The following is an 8370-nucleotide window of genomic DNA, read 5'->3' on the forward strand; positions in this document are numbered from 1 at the left end:
CATTTTCTTGGAAACATACTCATAGTCAAAGGGTAAAATATTCTGGAAACTAATACAACGAAAGAGAAGAAATTTAAAAATTCTCATTTACTAGTACAGAGGCTAGGAGTAAAGAATGAGAAAACATTGCCTGGGGTAAAATGAACAATGCCTGATTAGAGTTCTAATAAATGCTGGAGTTACGTGTATGTAGAACTGATGATGGGGTACATTAAAATGATATAAAGAAGTAACTTTAACATTATTTTTCTCCACCTTTGAAACAAGTACACTTAATAAAACTTTTTACTACCTAGTAACATAAGCACATTTTGAATTGCTTAAACAGTTAACATAAAATTACTTAAAATGTGTCACAAAGGATTAAATGATGTGCACCTTGCTGTCAATACCAACAAAATATTTTGTTAGTAGAATGAGAAGAAAAGACATAGAACAATTTCTTAGACTATTCAGTTTCTTAGATAATTTCAATTTCTGACCTGGATAAAGAGCTCTGGTACCATAAGCAGTGATAGCCCACATTACATGGCTTTTTAAACATCCAGTTGCCAGAAGAGTTTGTTGATTTGCTTATTTGTTACTTGATATTTTTCCCTTTATGCTGGCACTTTGAAGTTTTTTTTTTTTTTTATTATTATTCTTGAACTTCAGTTTACTCCCCAGATATATTCCTCCTATACATCATTTTAAAAAATATTCCTGTTTTGATTCATAGATTTTCTTACTACTCACATCTGAGTAACAGCTTTTTTCTGGACATCAGAAACTTGCCGATTATATCTGGAACTGAATCTATTATCAATATTTGTCACTGTATTCCAGGTCTGACTCACTATTGTGGTGCCTATTCGGTCCTCCATCATGCGTTACCTAACAAGATTGAATAGGTCAGTGTAGGAGTGAATGATAAAGTGACAAACCTCAGTGTGTTCTGGAGTTTAAAAAGCTTGGATGAAGTGTTGAAATCTATAGATAATATTTTTAGGGAGGCCTGGAGAAAGAGGAGAAACAGAATATTCTGCAAGTTTGGGATACTCAACAGTCAATAACAGGGAACAATTTGAGGAGATTTGCAGACACATAGGATAATCGAAATTAAAGTCTATTGGGGGAGAAATCTGTCACAATACAGCATTATTGATTAATATCAGGCAATTTAAATGTAGATAAATGATCATAAGTAGAAAAAAGTTTTGGAATCTATTATTGCTTCCAGGATATTTGTTTTGGACTTTTATAAAATAGTTAACCTGTTTCCTTCCTTGTCTTCTTTTTTTTGTTTTCTAGATTTACCCATAAGAGGGGGGATGGGAGCCAATCCCAAAATACCAATGACCCCCTTCTTCTTGCACGCATGATCTTAGCTAATTTTGTGTAGAAACTTCTTTATGTGGAACATTAGACACTAATTATAATGACTTTTGGAAGCATGAATGTTTAAATGCCCACCTTAGTATTAGTAGTCAGTTGCCAAATGGAATGATGTTAAATTAGACCTATAATCAAACACTATAAATACAAAAATACAAGAAAGTCCTATTAACATTGTATCCTAAATCACTGTCCCCTAATTAATGAGATACAGGGGAAAATCTTAAATTCAAGCTTATCTAATGCATTATTAAGTAAATACATACAGTCTATCACTTAAATTCATAGTAACATCATATTAAGTGACGATTTATAATTAAAAATGTAAACATTACTAAAGTCTTAAGTCACCACAGAGTAAGAATGTATGCAAATTATGTTAATAAATCAGAGAAAAATATTTACTTTCTTCTATATATTTTTATATATTTACAAATGCATATTCCAATGCAGTTTCAGATTTTAGCTAGTGGCAATTACAGAAAATAGTGCTCTAACAAATAAGTAATACTTCTTATGATGTTATATATTAAAAAGATAAAATAACAGTTATAATATTTTATAACTTAATGCACTTTTTTTTCCTCATGTACAGTAGCTTTCAGCGTCGAACTTTCAGGTACTATTCATACTGTTCTGTCATTGAAAAACAAATAAAGAAACTGCCTTTTAAAAACAATTTGCATGAGCAATTCATTTTGAATGAGTAGCCAGAATTTCACATTCCATACTCAGCTCATTAGTGTCCCTTTAAAGCTGAGATTGCTCACAGTGTCAGAATTCCACAAAGTTGTTGTTGAATATGCACGGAAATTAATGTTCTTGAAAGAAAACATATTGAAAATAATATATACAGTAGGACTCACTTAAAGCAATGATAAATCTATAGTCTTTTCTCCCAGAAATTCCTTCTCTTATGTTCTTTTCTATTTCTATTGTAGCTGAATACATTTCTAATATTTCTTAGATTCTCTCAGTCACCTACAAACAGGATCAAAAATTCAATCAATGAGAATTAGAACATAAATGTAAACTTCACAGATCTTTTAGCCATTAAACTGTGAAAACCCGAGAAATGGTAGACAATAAAAATATCAATGCCCACATATCTTGAAGATTAGCTTCTAATTTTGAGCTATTATAGAGCTAAGTAGTGTTGACACAAACTTTTGTGTGAAATTTGTCCTAAACAGCTGTAGAATGTTCAAGTTCAATTAAAAACATAATGTCATCTTAGAATCATCGTTTACTTTCTACAATTGAATTTTCAAATTTAGTAATTTTCTTCTTTCAGAAAATCTTCAATTTCTACCCTGTACTCTATAACTAAAATTCAATAAGCTCTTCTTTGCCTAGCACTGAAATATTGAATTTTACATCACTTAAACCTTTTAACAATTTTATGAGGTACAGTTGTTTTTCCATTTTACAAATGAGAAAACAAGGCTAGAGAAATTGTATATATTATAATTTGTCTAAGGTCAGATATCTAGTAAGTTTATACAGGGAGGAAAAATAATTTCCCCTCTATCTTTCTGGGTCCTTAACTAAGATCCCTGTAATAAAAGACAGTTTAACAAGAGAAAAAAAAACAGAAGCTTATTACCATGTATGCTTCATGTGTATATGAAAAATACCCAGGGAAAATTAAGTAACTCCCCAAGGTGGCTTAGAATTCAGAGTTAAATACCATCTTAAAAAAGGAAGGGAGGATGGAGGCTTCTTAGAGAAGGTATATTATTTCTAGGAAAGATAAATGGGTCCTTCCTCAGCATTATAAATGGGAGGTGTGATAGTTTGTGGCAAAGTTTGTCTGCTTGTGGTGTCACTCTAGTCTCCTCTACTGTGATGAGAGTCAATCTTCCCTGGTTGATGAAACTCCCAGGGACAGGATTTATGACAACTGAGTTTCTTTCAGAGGATCAGTCTTTTTAGGTAGATAAGGAGAGTTCAGAGAAAGCTTCTCCCTGCATTTGCTATTTTTCAAGTACCTACTTGAAAAGCTCAAAGTCATCAATATATCAAAGCAGCATATTTTGGTGTGACATGTCATGAACTCCTACAGTCATATGCAGGATGACATATTCTGCTACCCTTCAGGTAACCTCAGGCATTTTGATTATCCAATTGTGCTTTTGAACATAGTATCATATGTCTCTGCCAACCTTCCTCTTCATGCCAAATTGGTTGAGAAATGCATTCATTCATTTGCTCATTGGTTCATTCAGAAAGTTGAATGGATTTACTTGTAGTTCTGACGGTTCAATTTAGTAGCTCATGGATCCTATTTGGCTCACAAATATGTTTAATTTGACATGCAAATTTGCTTATTTTTTAGTTGACTCAATTAAAAATATTAAAAATTTGGAAAATTCACAGAAAAACTAAATTCCCTGATTCTCCTTGAAAATTCAGAAAACCTGAAAAACTGAGCCTGCAGCTATATATGACAACGACCAGTTCAAGCTCATGGGCTTTGTTCCATTCAGAGAGACATGTCACATTTCCAAACTTTTCCTATTGAATCTTTGGTATTTGTGTAGTGACAGTGTAGATCACATGCTGGCGGAGAGGAGTTAAAGGATTTATTAGTAACATGGAGGGATTTAGCTACTTTTTGTGGATTTTAAACTCTAGTTTGACATAGATAAAAGAAAAAAGTAACATCATGGTATTTATTAATCTTTTAAATCTAAAGCCAACATCCTTGATTGCTGAGTATCAGAACTTTACCAAGCTATAGTGAATGCTCAAATTCAGGGAGGCAGAAGAACAAGAAGTGATACTATAGACACTTGGGAGGATTTATCAAAGTCGAAGAAACTTGAATTAATCACTCAACTAAAATATCTCCTGTTGCACCCCCTGTCTTAGAAAGTTAAAGTAAGGGAGTAAAATTTGCCACTGCAAAATATCTCTTTGGCATGCAGATTATTTAGAGCTTAAAAGTGTCAAGTCCCAAAAGACTCAGGAAGAAACTTTGACTTTCCCCCTAACTGCCTAAAAAAAAAATTAGATAGTGTCTGTTCCCAGAATAGAGCTATCACCAGAGATATATGCAAGAAATATGAACTAGATGTGGTTGGGGAAACACAGCAGGGTCTAGTGATCAGAATCCACTCTGTGTCCCACTGTCTCTGCATGAACCAGAAAACGTGTTTACCAAATATTTGCTTTTCCATGTCCATATGAATTGCCTTCTTCCCCTTTGAAGTCCCAAACCACTATCCCCAACATTATCTTTTGTCATCAGCTGAAGATGACATTTAAGGTGAGGTTTCTAACATTCTGGCAATTTACTCAATTTTGTTGGGTCTCTCTCATGTATAGATGTTATGAAACTTTAAAAAAAAAATTTTCTCTTCTTAGTTTGTCTCATGTCAATTTAATTCTCAGACTAGTCAGAAGAACCTTCATGTATAAAGGAAACTTTCTTCTTCCTGGGTGTTAGTAATATGTCTCTATATTTTCAACCCTATCCAAAGCATCTTCCATTAGGATGCAGCTTGGGGGAGAATAGATTAGCTCTGCATCTTCATCTTAGTTTATTATTTCTAAACAAATGCCATAGAGGTATCCAAACAGTTAAGCTTTAGGCAAAGTTTAGAGACTTGTTTCCAAGAAAGACAAAAATCACAGACAGTATTCAAATTCAAAATTTGAACAACAACAGTAAAATGTCTGATTTTGGTTGCTATTTATTTTATGCCCAGAAATTTAAAACACAATTTGATTATTATTATATGGAAATTTATTGCCAGAGAAATTCTAACCCTCTTATAAAGTATCTTATAAGTATGCAACCATATGCAGCCTCAAAATGTGCTGAAGCCTGTGGTGCTGATCAACTCTTCTCAGGCAGAACCAGAGTTGTCTACAATGATGGACAGAGAATTTACTATGTGACCAGTGGAGCAAGTTGTTGCTTTCTCCAAATTCAGGGTAAGTCTTAATAAGTGACATAAACTAGTGCAAATTATATATTGTTTCCTATATTTTTCAAGCTAGGTTATATTTAGACACAGACATCCTAGGAATATCAGTGGCTTCACTAAATAAGTTCATTTCTCATTCACATAAAGTCCACAGTAGATTTGTGCAAATCTTCCAACTGATAGCTCAACCTCTCACCTCTATATGGACATGGACTGTCAAAATCACTGTGGACTGAGAATGTCCTCTTGGGTAGAAAACACTATTGTCCCAAAGTTGCATACTTGATTTTGTCAACTGAAAGAAATGCACAACGTACAAGTTGAGAACTATGTTTTATTCAGTGGACTTGAGAAATTCAAGCCCGGGAGGCAGCCTCTCAAACAGCTCTGAGGGACTGCTCTGAAGAGGTAAGGGAGGATCCAGGGTATACAGGAGTTTTGTAACAAGACCAGGTTGTCAGAACATCAAAAGATTACTATTAATTAAAGAAAACCAGATATCTCAAGTTAATGAATTTAGTACTTTTCTGTGTATGGGAAGATGTAAGAGTCTGGGCTCATTGAAATCATTCCTTTTAATATGCACCTCAGCAATCTAGGACCAATATCCTGTTCTTTCCCATCCTGAATCTCCTCAGGATGCATTGTTGGGGGCAGCTGCAGTGGCTGACTGCTTGATGGCGGGCATCCTGTTTGTTTCCATTGTGAGTTCCCTCAGGGCTCGCCATTGGGGTGTGGCTGTAGTAGCTGCTGGCTTGATGGCCACAACATCCTTTGTTTACTGAAATGACAGGTGGCATTCTTAGTCCACAATTGCAAATTACAATTCATTGGCAAAACAATTCACATCAACATGCCTACCTTTAAAGAAGACAGTGAGGTGTAATCCCTTCTTCATGCCAAGGAGACAAGGTGCCTTGGTGAACAGCACTAATGGTTAACACTATTCCCTTTTCCTATTTCCAAATAGATTTTTTCATTGCTATTTAACTTGTTTCTCTTCAAGCCCTGAATATTTTGCTTTCAGAAAGATCAGTGTTTGCTGATTACATTATTGGAAAAAAAAAAAAAAAACTAAATCAGAATTTACTTCCAGATCTGAATTTTTGGGTCTAAGTAGCACCCCAAAATCCTGGATTTGGAACTCAGTTTTGGAAACTTGGAATAACTTTGGTTCCTGCCTTTGAGTAATTTTTTGGTTTTATTTCTCATGGTATTATTATTTTAGATGTGTAAATTTGTAGAATTTCATGTATGCTAAGAGTGGTATATATATAAAGGCTAGGAAGAGAGGGGGTAAAATATAAAAGAGACAAGTATTCTTTTTTTTTTTTTTTTTTTTTTTCAAAACACCTTTAAAGCAGGGAGGAAAGGGAAAACAATTGCAATAAGCCACCCACACTGGCCATAGATATGTGTATATGAGATTGTCTTCAAGAATCACAGAACACCCTTCTTCTGAGAATTTTTATGCAAGTTTTCCAGATTAAACTCAAAAGGAACTATTAAGTTACCTTTCTCCTGAATGATGTATAAGTTTTTCAAGAAAGAAGCCCTCTTTTGTGCTGAGGTTACTGGTGCCCCTCAATTCTAGCATATGAATGATATTTCAGTTCAATAGAAGAAAATGTGATGACTACACAGAAGGAAACTGAGCTACACAGAAGGAAGCCTGAGAAGAAAAAGGGTAAAGAGAGGAAGACAGTCTAAAGTCCTAGATTCAGCTATGCATTGTTGGGGCCCAGGGTAAAGCACCCCAAAATGTGCCTCAATGGCATATTGATTATTATTAATTAAATTTACATAAGAAAAGGCCATTGCAAGAGGGACACTCTGACTCTCCTCCCTGTCTCCTTGAAAGCAGTAAATAAACCTCTCATGTGAAAGGTGCATTTCCTGCATCTGGAGGTAGAAGGACACCTCATCACCAAAGATAAGGAATTCTGGCCAGAGAAGCCTATATAAACAAACATAGTCACTTCTTTAATTTACTACCCCAAGCCCAAGCTCTGTTTAGATTCATCACTAATGGGGCCCTGCAAACCTAAGTTTCTTTGTCTTGTCAATTCTTCAAAATTATACTGTATTTCTGTCTAAAAAGTATAAAAACTACCTCCTTTAGTTGGTTCTTAGGTCTCATTTCTATAGGACCTGAGTGTGTATGAATTCAAATTTGTTTCTCTTTCTCCTGTTAACCTGTTTTATGTCATTTTCAATATTAGTCCAGCCACAAGAACTCAAGAGGGGTAGAGAAGAAAATTTCCCCCTCCTCAACAACCTAAAGCAAATATACCTCTGAAATCATCAGTAATGTAAACAGCATATACTGAAAATGCATAAATTGGGGGAAAATGCCCTTAATAACCCACAATACCATACTTTAGAATTGGACTTGACAAATGGTTTTATTGACAGCATGCAGACAACTGTGCTGGTGTGATGCATGGCTGTGACCGGCTAAATAATACCATTTTTAATGTAGCTTTACATCAAACAACAGAGCAGATTAAATAAAAGAGGAACTTTTAACTGTATTTGGGGGACAGCAAAATTATCGGATGAAAAATAGTATGCAGTAATGTAATTCATCCCATTCAAAGATGGAACAACCACAGGAATGGCCACTATAAAATCATTTTTTAATTTCGAGAAAAATAAAAATAAGAAAGCATGCACAATGATGCAAATATGAATGCCATAAAACCAATAATTATGTATGGAGCTCAAAAGAAATGTAACAGAAGCAAGAGTAAAAAGTGTCCATAAAAAGTGTAAATTGTGTTACTCACTGCATTGAAAAAATAATTATGAAATTGAATTAACTACATTTCAAAATAAAAACCTATAATTTAAAAGTTGATTGACATACTGAGTTTATAAAAATTTGCATTCTTATACAATAATTTAAGTATGAAAAATAAGGTTTATAAGTAAAAAAGAACTTAAAACTGCCCAAATGGTCTGCAATTTGACAAAATGTATTTATGCAGTAGCTGAGAGGCCTGTGAAAAGGGTTTTCTGTACCAAGAAAGCTCATTACCATGTTTATCATTGAATTAGA

The sequence above is a fragment of the Neophocaena asiaeorientalis genome, unplaced genomic scaffold (assembly GCF_003031525.2).
Source record: "Neophocaena asiaeorientalis asiaeorientalis breed wild unplaced genomic scaffold, Neophocaena_asiaeorientalis_V1.1 scaffold367, whole genome shotgun sequence".
Taxonomy (NCBI): Eukaryota; Metazoa; Chordata; class Mammalia; order Artiodactyla; family Phocoenidae; genus Neophocaena; species Neophocaena asiaeorientalis.